The sequence below is a fragment of the Eretmochelys imbricata genome, chromosome 17 (genome assembly GCF_965152235.1).
Source record: "Eretmochelys imbricata isolate rEreImb1 chromosome 17, rEreImb1.hap1, whole genome shotgun sequence".
Taxonomy (NCBI): domain Eukaryota; kingdom Metazoa; phylum Chordata; order Testudines; family Cheloniidae; genus Eretmochelys; species Eretmochelys imbricata.
This window is the reverse complement of record NC_135588.1, coordinates 22,406,565-22,419,630: the sequence shown is the minus strand read 5'-3', so window position 1 is coordinate 22,419,630 and position 13,066 is coordinate 22,406,565.

The window sequence follows — 13,066 nt, the reverse complement described above, 5'->3', positions numbered from 1 at the left end:
AGAACAAGGAGTAATGGTCTCAAGTTGCAGTGGGGGAGGTTTAGATTGGATGTTAAGAAAAACTTTTTCACTGGGAGGGGGGTGAAGCACTGGAATGGGTTACCTAGGGCAGTGGTGGAATCTCCTTCCTTTTGAGGTTTTTTAAGATCAGGCTTGACAAAGCCCTGGCTGGGATGATTTAGTTGGGGATTGGTCCTGCTTTGAGTAGGGGGTTGGATTAGATGACCTCCTGAGGTCCCTTCCAACCCTGATATTCTATGATTACAATGATATGTACTGAGACCAAACATGACATATTTACAAGGAGTCTGAGTTGCTCTGTTGTGAAAGAACTGAATTTCCTGGCTTGCTGTAGTTTAAAATCTCAGTGAGTGGGGCTCTGGCTTGTGCTGTATGGTAGAAGCCTGTATGGTGGATCTCAGGGTGGAATGGGGAGGTGTGAATGCTTTCTCCAGCAAAGATGCTGGACTTATCTGAGGCTCCTCTGGAACCTAATTTTTAGCTCCTGGAAAGTACAGTAGAACCTGAGTGCATTAAAATGTGAGACTCAAACTGGTCTCTCTCTAGCCTTTAGTATGGAGACCTCCCTCTAGGACCTGCTCTGAAATCCAAGACTTTTACAGCATATCCTTGCTCGTGCTGTTGCTAGTGTCCTCTGTGGTGTCTACACACAAGCTGGCTACAACTCAAAAGAACAGTATGTTTTGTGGTGCATGGAACACATTTAATAATTGCAGTGTGGGTTGGGATACGGGGAGGGGGCTCTGGTGTGGGGATGAGGGGTTTTGGGTGCAGGAGGGGGTTCTGAGCAGGGGCTTGGGGCGTGGGAGGAGGTGTGGGGTCCCGGCAGCGCTTAGGCACATGGGCAGCCAGGGAGGAATATATGCTGCCCCCACAGCTCCCATTGGTCACCGTTTCCAGCCAATGGGAGCTGCAGAACCAGCACTCGGGCGGGGGCAGTGCACAGAGGCTGCCCATGCACCTAGAGGCCATAAGGACCTGATGGCCGCTTCCGGGAGCTGCGCAGAGCCAGGGCAGGCAGGGAGCCTGTCTTAGCCCCGGGCCTCCTGCTGTGCTGCTGACCGGACTTTTAACGGCTCGGTCAGCAGTGCCACTTGGAGCTGTCAAGGTCCATTTTTGACTGGGCGTTCCAGTCAAAAACTGGACACCCTGGCAACCCGGCTGAGCCCAAATGTCTACATTGCAATTTCATAGCCCTGGAGCCAAAGTCAGCTGATCCAGCCCAGATGCAGAGGTTTTATTTAGTGTAGACGCACCCTCGGGCTCCATCAGGAGCTCTGTAATGAGCTGGAAATCAAAAAGGATTCCACCAAAAACTGGAAACATGGATGCATTAATAAGGAGAAGTACAAAAGAACCTGATTTCCTGCTTTGATTGCATTACTGGCCTAGTGGATAAGGGCACAAGCAGTAGATGTGATATCTTGTTTTTAGGAAGACTTTTGACACATCCCCACATGACTTTCTCAAAGCAAAGAGGGAAAGGTGGGTGTGCAACTGGCTGAAAGACTGTACTCCAAGAGTGGTTATCAATGGCTCACTGTCAAGCTGCAGGTGGGGTGGAGTTCCCACATGGGTCAGTCCTGGGTCCGGTGCTGTTCAATGTTTTCATTAATGCCTTGGACTCGGGAAGTAATTATCCTGCTATGCTCGGTGCTGGGGACTGTGTCCAGTTTTGGGTGCCACACTTTAGGAAAGATGTAGACAAACTAGAGAGAGTCAAGAGGGGAGCAACAAAAATGATCAGCGCTTTAGAAAACTTGACCTACGAAAACTAGGCATGTTGTCTTGAACAAAGACTGAAGGAGATTTGATTGCAGTCTTCAAATATATGAAGGGCTGTTATAGAGGACAGTGATCAGTTGTTCTCCTCCATGTCCACTGAAGGTAGGACAAGAAGTAATGGGCTTAATCTGCAGCAAGGGAGCGCTGGGAAATGCCCTGTGCAAGCGCTTTGCTCACTTTCCTTTTGTGGGAACAGAAGGTGGGGCTTCTGAGGCCAGAAATAGTACAACTGTGGGCATGGATTTCTGCATGCAAGGTGTTACTTGCAGGGGCAGGGATTTCAGCCACTGGGTCTTCTGCCTAAGTCAAGCTTGGTTTCCCTTTTCCCTTTCCAATGAATTGATTGTCAGAAGTTTGGAATAAATTGACTGATCAATGGAGGAGGGTGTAAGCAAGAGGAACAGACAGTTTGGGTAGTTGGAAAACTTTCTGGAAGGTGTAATTCACAGCAGCTGCCTCCCCTCCCGCACGCCTGTGCACACACCCTTCTGCTGCTGGTAAATAGTTTATGCCACTGCTTCTGAAAAATGTTACCACTTCCGCATCTCTCCTTGCCCCCAGCCTAGCGGACCGGGTCTAAACTCTCCGTTGCCGTACTGTCCCTGGGGAAATGCCTGCTTGGCTCCTGGTTGGCAGTAAGGAGGTGTACTAAAGCGAGTTGTGTGAACTCCCATGAAAGGGGAGAGAAGCCATTGCTGGGGCCAGCGGTGTTCACCTGTTTCTCGAAGGATGCCGAGGCAAGGGCAAATAACTCAGTGTTGCGCGGGGCTGGGCAGTAAGCACCACGCTTTCCTCTGAGCTGTGGAGGGGAGGCCCAGAATAGTGAGGCGCGAAGGGGGTCGGATGGCGTATACAAGCTGGAGTGGATTTCTGGGGCTGGACCAGCTTTGCTGTCTGTAATCACCAGGGCGTAGGAGGGGAACGAGGCCCCTCTGGGAATGTGACTTTGTTGCACTAGAGGAGTCACCTGGAAGCCCAACGTGCGCAGTCAGTGTCCGCACCAGAGCGGGAGCCGACCGTCGGCCTTAGTGCATGCTCAAAGAGGGAGAGTCAAACATAGGTTCTAGAACTAGGGCTGCTTGGGGTAAAGCAGCACCCCCTGGCTTGAAGTGGTTTCCGTCGTATACAGGATTTATAGTTTGGTTCAATGGCTCTCAGCACCCCTGCTATAAAAAAATTTTCATCACATTTGCAAGGGGACCCAACGGGTGAGAGTAAAGGGGAAAGCCTGCTTCTTCTAGCAGTCCCTGCCTCCCTCCCGGCCTGTTCCCTCCCTTCTGGTCTGTGAAGACAATGGAGTTTGGCAGCTCTGGTTTTCTCCCCAAAGTCAGGTTGGTAGGGGGTGCTATAGGGAACGGTGCGGGAGGGCTGGCTGTGGGGGGCGGTCCCAGCAGGGGGGGTGCTATAGGGAACGGTGCGGGAGGGCTGGCTGTGGGGGGCGGTCCCAGCAGGGGGGGCGCTATAGGGAACGGTGCGGGAGGGCTGGCTGTGGGGGGCGCTCCCAGCAGGGGGGGCGCTATAGGGAACGGTGCGGGAGGGCTGGCTGTGGGGGGCGCTCCCAGCAGGGGGGGCGCTATAGGGAACGGTGCGGGAGGGCTGGCTGTGGGGGGCGCTCCCAGCAGGGGGGGCGCTATAGGGAACGGTGCGGGAGGGCTGGCTGTGGGGGGCGCTCCCAGCAGGGGGGGCGCTATAGGGAACGGTGCGGGAGGGCTGGCTGTGGGGGGCGGTCCCAGCAGGGGGGGCGCTATAGGGAACGGTGCGGGAGGGCTGGCTGTGGGGGGCGCTCCCAGCAGGGGGGGCGCTATAGGGAACGGTGCGGGAGGGCTGGCTGTGGGGGGCGCTCCCAGCAGGGGGGGCGCTATAGGGAACGGTGCGGGAGGGCTGGCTGTGGGGGGCGCTCCCAGCAGGGGGGGCGCTATAGGGAACGGTGCGGGAGGGCTGGCTGTGGGGGGCGCTCCCAGCAGGGGGGGCGCTATAGGGAACGGTGCGGGAGGGCTGGCTGTGGGGGGCGCTCCCAGCAGGGGGGGCGCTATAGGGAACGGTGCGGGAGGGCTGGCTGTGGGGGGCGCTCCCAGCAGGGGGGGCGCTATAGGGAACGGTGCGGGAGGGCTGGCTGTGGGGGGCGCTCCCAGCAGGGGGGGCGCTATAGGGAACGGTGCGGGAGGGCTGGCTGTGGGGGGCGGTCCCAGCAGGGGGGCGCTATAGGGAACGGTGCGGGAGGGCTGGCTGTGGGGGGCGGTCCCAGCAGGGGGGCGCTATGGGGAACGGTGCGGGAGGGCTGGCTGTGGGGTGCGGTCCCAGCAGGGGGGGTGCTATAGGGTGCGGTCCCAGCAGGGGGGGTGCTATAGGGTGCGGTCCCAGCAGGGGGGGTGCTATAGGGAACGGTGCGGGAGGGCTGGCTGTGGGGTGCGGTCCCAGCAGGTGGGGTGCTATAGGGAACGGTGCGGGAGGGCTGGCTGTGGGGTGCGGTCCCAGCAGGTGGGGTGCTATAGGGAACTGTGCAGGGGGGCTGGCTGTGGGGTGCGGTCCCAGCAGGGGGGGTGCTATAGGGAACTGTGCAGGGGGGCTGGCTGTGGGGTGCGGTCCCAGCAGGGGGGGTGCTATAGGGAACTGTGCAGGGGGGCTGGCTGTGGGGTGCGGTATAGGGAACGGTGCGGGGGGGCTGGCTGTGGGGGGCGGTCCCAGGAGGGGGGGCGCTATAGGGAACGGTGCAGGAGGGCTGGGTGTGGGGGGCGGTCCCAGCAGGGGGGGCGCTATAGGGAACGGTGCGGGAGGGCTGGGTATGGGGGCGGTCCCAGCAGGGGGGCGCTATGGGGAACGGTGCGGGGGGGCTGGCTGTGGGGGGCGCTGGAGGAAATGTGAAGGAGCAGTTGCCACAGCCGGACCCTGCTGCCATAGGTGCTGGAACTGGGGGTGCTCCTGCACCCCCTGCCTTGATGTGCTTCCATCACATGCACCGTTTCCAGCTCCAGTGCCCCTGCCCGCCGATGACCCCCCAGTGCCCTGCCCGCCGATGACCCCCCAGTGGCCCTGGCTGCAGTGAAGGTGGGTCAGTCCCTGTGATGCCTTAGAGCCTGGGCCACAGGAGCGCTGTTGTGTCTCAGCCTCCGCGTGGATGCTCTGAGGCGCTCGGGTCTCCCGCTCCCCTATCCCGAATCCATTCGTTGCCTAGCGTGACGCTAGCAGGGCCCCCAGCCCTGCTGGGCTGAGCTCCAGCCAGGCATCACCCTCTTGCCTTGGCATAGGAGCCAGCACGCCCCTGTGCCCCGGGGGCTGAGCAGCAGGAGCCAGCGTTCACTTGAATGGCCCCAGCGACTCAGCCACCAGGCCCCGGTGGGGGCACATGGTTGATAAGGGGGTGCTGCTCCCAGTTGTCCCGAGGTGTTAGATACGCGGCACTCCCAGCTCCAGCCCAGGCTGCTTCGCATTCTCGGCTGGAGCTGGGAGTGCCGCGCTATCTGCCCCTCGCGCCCCGGCCCACGGGACCCACTTATCTCAGGATACTTGAGGTGAGGAGTTACTTCATTAGCGCAGCTGCTCGTCAAGGGCAGGCTGCCCCTTCCCGCCAGCCAGGCGGGTTTGCCTGGCAGGGACCCAGCTTCTCTGAGCCCCTAAGGGCGCTCAGCTCAGGTTATAACTGGCCTGGGCTGGGCTGTAAATGGGACCCTCCTCGCATTCCAGACCCATGGGCTCTCCGAGGTGTGGGCCTGGCTCTGGGATACACTGAGGGGCCTGCCTGCAGGTGGGGCGCCAGCTGTGGGGAACCCAGTTGTTTGAAGTGTAGGTGGGCTCCTAAAGGGGCCGTGGGGGTCAGACTCACTGCTTCCTCTCTCCACCCTGCACCCCCCAGCCTGCACCCCCAGCCTCCATGGAACAGAAGGTCCACCACCCCTACTGCTGTGAGTGAAATCTGCCTTCCCTTCCTCTGCATGGAGCCTGAGCCAGCAGCCCCGCTCCCTGGACTCGGCATCCTCTTCCAAGCCGCTATAGGGAACAGTGCAGGAGGGCTGGCTGTGGGGTGTGGTCCCAGCAGGGGGCACTATAGGGAACGTTGCAGGAGGGCTGGCTGTGGGGGGCGCTGGAGGAAACGTGAAGGAACGGTTACCACAGCTGGACCCTGCTGACATAGGTGCTGGAACTAGGGGTGCTGGTGAGGTAAGGTCGAGTCTCTCTCCGGATCACACCAGGAGCCACGCACGTGGGGGCTCTGGAAGAGGGGGGCATTGACACCTCAGCCCTGCCTGCACAGCTGCTCCAAAATTGGAAAGTCTGAACCATGGGAAATTCTGCCATTGGGAATTGGGTCATTCTGAACCAGACTGAAACGCGGATGTTTCCTGCAGAACAAAATTTCAATTCAGGCCCATAGAAAGGTCGTCCTGCAATACGGTGGAGTTGTTTCATTTTGATAAGGTCCAAACGCTTTGCAGTGATGTCAAAAGATCCTATAGAATTAAATATTTTATCATATATAATCAGGCTTAGAAGGAGCTAAGTGACGTTGAATTCACTGTACACACACAAACCAAGAAAAAACATTTCCCTCGGTAATTGTAATTTACAGGTAGGAAAAGTAAAAAAGAAAAATCTGCTCAAGAACTTACGGGCGTTTAAATAAAGCTCCTGATTGGATATATTTTCACAGGTGGTGGTGACAATTTGTGTTTTAACGGTTCTAGAGCTTTAACTTTGAATCTCAGCATCTGTCATTAAATAATTAGTGTGTGACCCCCCCGCCCCGTTGCCTGACACTGCCTCCCCACATAATTTTCTGTGCCTATTAACATTTAATGCTAAAAACATAAAAAATGCTTTAAAATCCATATTCTCCCTTGAAATTATGAAAAAATAAAAATCTAATTCTGTCAACCCTAAATCTGTTACTGGTAATATTGAAATAGACCAGTCGAAATGAAATGAAACAATAATGTAGAAATGAAAGGGTTTTATCTGTTTTGTTGAACCAAAACATGAGAGATGAGACTTTTCCCTGTCAAAGATTTCGCTGAAATTGACACAAACCCTTTGGATTTCCAAAACCTGCCTTTTCTTGGCACAACTGGCTGCATTGGAAGGGCTCTGCCCATCCCTGATCCCTGTTATCAGGGGGATGGTGCCGAGGGGCTCCCGTCACAGAATGGGACCCATGCTGCAAGGCCCTGTACAAGCAGAATGGCGCTAAAGTGCTCTCTAAGGCATAGGCTCCTCATTCCCTTTCTAGCTGAGCTCTCAGGTGCAGCGGGGAAGGGCCTGCCCCAGGTCACAGGCAGTGAGAGGCAGAGCGGGGAGCAGGCCCCACCTCTTCTGTTCCCACTAGGCTGTGCTGCTCCTGGCCTGGATGCTAGCCCACTGGCTCTCAACCTTTTGGGGCTCAGGGCCCATCTGTAAATCTTGGGGGCCTGCTGTGAGCTAGTGACAACCCCCCTGGCTTACTACCCATGTCCTAGCCACGCTATATCAGACACACCTTAACGTGCTCCAAACTGAATAAGCGTCCATGCGTACCATAGCTGCCGCTCCTGTGGCTCCTATCCCGCAGGGCTGGCTGGGCTCACCGCTCCACGCCGGGCATTGGGATCTCCATTGCAGCGCTGCTCAGGTTTGGCCCAGCGCCCTGAGGGCAGGCCCTCAGCTCCCTTGTCCCCCACATGACCCTGTGGCACACTCCAGTGACCCAATGCTGGGTTGTGACCCACAGGTTGGGGAGTGCCCCCCAAGTGCCAGAGCTATCCCAGTGCATGCTGGGGCAGGACACTGTGAGCCATTGCAGGGCTGCCCGTGTGGGACTGGTGGTAGCAGTGGTGAAGCCTGCCCAGTTTATCATGCCCAGCTCCAGACACGATGTCTTTGGAGATGGATTTCTAGATCTTCTGCTCAGCGATAAGAGCTGTAATCCCAGCCTCTCCCAGCAGGGGGTGCTGTGGGGAGTGGGTGCTCCCAGCTACGCCAGCCCAGCCTCTCCCAGCAGGGGGTGCTGTGGGGAGCGGGTGCTCCCAGCTACGCCAGCCCAGCCTCTCCCAGCAGGGGGTGCTGTGGGGAGCGGGACAGGAGCGCTGGCTGAGCGGGTGCTCCCAGCTACGCCAGCCCAGCCTCTCCCAGCAGGGGGCGCCGTGGGTCACCGCGCGTGCTGGTAACAGACCACGCACAGCTGCCTCCTAACTCCCTGAGTGCGGGTTAGGAAGAAACCGCTCCCCACGCGCCAGCCCCAAGGCAGTGCCCCCTGCTGGCAGGCCCGGGGTGGCAGCCGGGCGAGGTCTCTGCTCACGCGGCAGCAAGACGAACCGGAGTCCAGGACAGTGAAATGAATCACAGCCCCCTGCCCTGCCACAGCTGCCTCCCCCAGGCCCTACCCGCCTCCTTTCCCCTCCCCTGCTTCCTGTGTCCCATCACCCCCTCCTGTAGCCCTCCCCCCACACCCCATCACCCCCCTCCTGCAACCTCTCCCCCCCATGTCCCACACCCCATCTCCTCCTGCAGCCTGTCCCCCCAACCCCTCTCCTCCTGTGCCCCCTCAGTGCCCACTCGCCTCCTGCACCCTCTTACACTGTCACTCCACTGACGCACCTTGCCTGTTTCCCTGGCTCCCTCCCACACATGCCAGCCCCTGCCCCCAAGTCCCTCTCTGTTCTAGCAATGCCCTGCCCCGGCCCTGGATCGCTCACCTGCCTGCCTAGCAGCACTGCCCTACTGCGCCCCACTGCCCGCAAGCTGTAGGTGCTCACCCCCACCCCATCAGCACCCGCCTCGCACCCCTCTTGCAGCCATGTGCCTTGCCAGATCCACCTGCCCCAATGCCCCTTGTCCCCTGTCGGCCTCATCTCCACGTCCCTATCCCCGTCCCTGGGTTCCCAGCTCTGCCCGGTCCCCGTGTTCCCCTCTCGGCCTCATCCCTGCGTCCCTATCCCCGTCCCTGCGTTCCCAGCTCTGCCTGGTTCCCGTGTCCCCCTCTCGGCCTCATCTCTACGTCCCTATCTCCGTCCCTACGTTCCCTGTGTCCCCCTCTTGGCCTCATCTCTATGTCCCTATCCCCGTCCCTGCATTCCCAACTCTGCGTTCCCCATGTCCCCATCCCCACATCCAGCCCTGCCCCATCCCCATGCTCCTCTCATCCCTACATCCCAATCCCCGGGCCGGCATCCCCATCCCCAGCTCTGCCCTGTTCCCGGCCCTGGCTCTGTGCTGTCCTGGGCACGTTTCCATGTGGGCCCAGCCTGGCGCCTTTGGGAGGCAGCCGTGAGGGGTGGAGGTGTCACGGGGCCCAGCGCTGTGCTGAAATCTCCTAAAAAGGCAGCAAAGACAGAGGGGCAAGCGCAGTGCAGGGGCTGGGGGGGCGGGGAACCCGGTCATAGGGGCATTACCCAAAACAGCCATGGCCGGAATCCCATTGGAGCAGCCAAGCTGCCTATTAATGAGTTATAAATATGGCTTGGCGGATGCCTTCGGTCCCCCCGCCCCACAGCACTGTCCTCTGGGGTGACCTTCCCTCTGGCCCAGCACAAACCCCGGCCTCTGGGTGACCTGCCCCCCATGTCCCCCAGAACAGCCCCCTGAGCCGCGCTCTCTGGGCGACCTTCCCGGGTTCTGAACTTTGGATTCTTTCCCCGGAGCCAATATTGACTTTTGCTGCCCAGGAGTCGGGGCTGCTGCTTTCATCTTCCCCAAACAAACAGCCGAGCGCAACAGCTGCTGGGAATCCCATCCAGGGAGCCAGCCTGGGCCGCCTCCCGCTGAGCCCCACCTGAGCAGGGGCAGGCTGGCAGCACGCTGGGGGGCCCTGCCTCCCCGACCCCGAGCCGCGGGAAGCTTCCTGAGCAGCGGGGCAGGGCAGGGAGTACCCCACTCGCTGCTGAGTCCCCCAGGAAGAGCAGGCCCTGCCCTGGAGCGTGAGCTGCTAGACCTTGCTCTCCCCAGCTCCAGGAGGACCAGGCACAGCGGGAGGGAATGCCACTTGCCAGAGACAAGAGCTAGCCAGAGAACTCCTCGGCCCCCATCTCGTGTTTTCCGCCTGGCCTCTCAGGCGTCCCCAGCCAGAGGAGGCAGCAGAAGTGACCCAGCCCCAGCGCCTGGGAGAGGCCCCGGCTCCTGGCCTGTCCTCGAGTGCTGGCCTCGCTGGGAGCCTCCCGGGGCTCGGCTGCAGTTCTTCACCCTGGGCCTGCAAACCTCTGCAAAGCCAGCGAGGCCTGAGCAAACACCATGCAGCTTGGCCGACAGGAGCAGGCTGCGAGCTTCCCAGGGAGACACCCCTCCCCCTGGGGCTTCAGCCCATTGTGACCCACAGAGCGGCTGCACCGTGGCAAAGCCTCCACCAGCCAGCTGGGTTCGAGGCCCTGCTCCAACTGAGGCCAGGACGTGAACCCAGGGCTGCCCTTGCCACGGGCTCTCACACGAGAAAGGTCTGGGTTTTGGGTCCCCACGCAGCGGCCCTGGCTGCCAGGAGACGGGTCACAGCTGAGACTCTGGTGCCAGGGTGCCTAGCAAGCCAGGTCAATGGGAGTTAGGTGCCCAAATATCCTGGAGGGGACGGGGCTAGGCCCCACACATGTTCTCTGTCGTGCCCTCCAGGGCTGTGTGGCTCCCTTCCCTGACACACACAGCTGTACCCAGGGCAGCGCATGGAGCCCGGCGAGCACCCTTCCCCCCCACCCCCCCCGGCTGGTGGCTCTGCCGCACGGCCTTGCTCTGAGGATGGGGACACGGGGCGGGGGCGGTGCAGCAGGGCTGGGAGGCTGACGCCAGCTGGAGGACTTACCTTGGCCTTGGCCTTCACATGCTGCTGCCTCTGGGCCTCTCAGCGGGCAGCGGGGAAGGTGGCTGCCTGGGGAGGAGGAGAGGGGCTAGGCGGGGAGCATTTGGAGCCCTGCGCCCCGCTGGAGGGCGGAGACAGGGGGAGACAGGCAGGAGTGGGGCCCCAATGCACTCAGCCCACTGGCCCATGAGCTGCAAACTCCTGCCCCCCAGCTGTGGCTAATACCAGATACTGCATCCAGGCTGGGGGAGAAAAGCCCCTAACACTGCTATTTGGGGGCAGGGAGGTCTGTTCCTGACCTCGAGGCAACCAGCTCATGCCTGCGTTCACACTGAAGCCGGATCCCCTGGGCATGCCAGCTGCATGAGCACCAGGGGGCATCCGCCACGGACAGCATTGCCTTGGGGCACAGCTGTGGGAGGCAGGACAGGAGGAGCGCAGCAGGCAGCAGCCCCAGAACAAAGGGCCCCATGGGCGGGGGGCAGGTTCGGGGGTCGGGGCGTGGACCAGTCTGGCACTCAGAGCAGGGCTCGGGTCAGAGCTGGCTTGGGGGCTGCAATCCAGGCCCAATGCTTGGCTAAGCAGGCTCCATCTGCTGCCAGTTCTGCCCTCACCCAGCGGCTGGCCTGAGAGCCTCATGCCCCACTGGTTAGCGCCAGGGGTTCCTTCCCGCAGCCAGGCTCTGCCACAGGGAGCAGGGCCAGCAGGAGCCGCAAAGGGGCTTGTGGGGGGAGGGGATGGGAGCACACTTGTGCGAAACCACAAACGGGCCATTCATGAGCACAGCAGATGTTTTCTGTAGGAAGGTTGTTAAACCAGGACACTGCTCCTATTGAAGGGCCCACCCCCACTCAGCCTGGGCACCGGCCCCAGAACCCACCCCCTGCCCGGCCCGAGTACCGGCCCCAGAAACCACCCCCTGCCCGGCCTGGGCACCGGCCCCAGAACCCACCCCCTGCCCAGCCCGGGCACCGGCCCCAGAACCCGCCCCCTGCCCGGCCTGGGCAACGGCCCCAGAACCCACCCCCTGCCTGGCCCGAGTACCGGCCCCAGAACCCGCCCCCTGCCCGGCCCGGGCAACGGCCCCAGAACCCGCCCCCTGCCTAGACCGAGTACCGGCCCCAGAAACCACCCCCTGCCCAGCCCGGGCACCGGCCCCAGAAACCGCCCCCTGCCCAGCCCGGGCACCGGCCCCAGAACCCACCCCCTGCCTAGACCGAGTACCGGCCCCAGAAACCACCCCCTGCCCAGCCCGGGCACCGGCCCCAGAACCCAACCCATGCCCAGCCCGGGCACCGGCCCCAGAACCCACCCCCTGCCCGGACCGAGTACCAGCCCCAGAAACCACCCCATGCCCGGCCCGAGTACCGGCCCCAGAACCCACCCCATGCCCGGCCCGAGTACCGGCCCCAGAACCCGCCCCCTGCCCGGCCCGGGCACCGGCCCCAGAAACCGCCCCCTGCCCGGCCCGGGCAACGGCCCCAGAACCCGCCCCCTGCCCAGCCCGGGCAACGGCCCCAGAACCCGCCCCCTGCCCAGCCCGGGCACCGGCCCCAGAACCCGCCCCCTGCCCAGCCCGGGCACCGGCCCCAGAACCCACCCCCTGCCTAGACCGAGTACCGGCCCCAGAAACCACCCCCTGCCCAGCCCGGGCACCGGCCCCAGAAACCGCCCCCTGCTCAGCCCGGGCACCGGCCCCAGAACCCACCCCCTGCCTAGACCGAGTACCGGCCCCAGAAACCACCCCCTGCCCAGCCCGGGCACCGGCCCCAGAACCCACCCCCTGCCTGGACCGAGTACCGGCCCCAGAAACCACCCCCTGCCCAGCCCGGGCACCGGCCCCAGAACCCACCCCCTGCCCAGCCCGGGCACCGGCCCCAGAAACCACCCCCTGCCCGGCCCGGGCACCGGCCCCAGAACCCACCCCCTGCCCGGCCCGGGCAACGGCCCCAGAACCCACCCCCTGCCCAGCCCGGGCACCGGCCCCAGAACCCACCCCCTGCCTAGACCGAGTACCGGCCCCAGAAACCACCCCCTGCCCAGCCCGGGCACCGGCCCCAGAACCCACCCCATGCCCGGCCCGGGCACCGGCCCCAGAACCCACCCCCTGCCTGGACCGAGTACCGGCCCCAGAAACCACCCCCTGCCCAGCCCGGGCACCGGCCCCAGAACCCGCCCCCTGCCCAGCCCGGGCACCGGCCCCAGAACCCACCCCCTGCCCAGCCCGGGCACCGGCCCCAGAAACCACCCCCTGCCCGGCCCAGGCACCGGCCCCAGAACCCACCCCCTGCCCGGCCCGGGCAACGGCCCCAGAACCCACCCCCTGCCCGGCCCGGGCACCGGCCCCAGAAACCACCCACAGCCCGGCCTGGGAACCGGCCCCAGAAACCACCCCTTGCCCGGCCCAGGCACTGGCCCCAGAGCTAACCCCCTGCCCGGCCCGGGCACCGGCCCCAGAAACCACCCCCTGCCCTGCCCAGGCACCAGCCCCAGAAACCACCCCCTGCCCGGCCC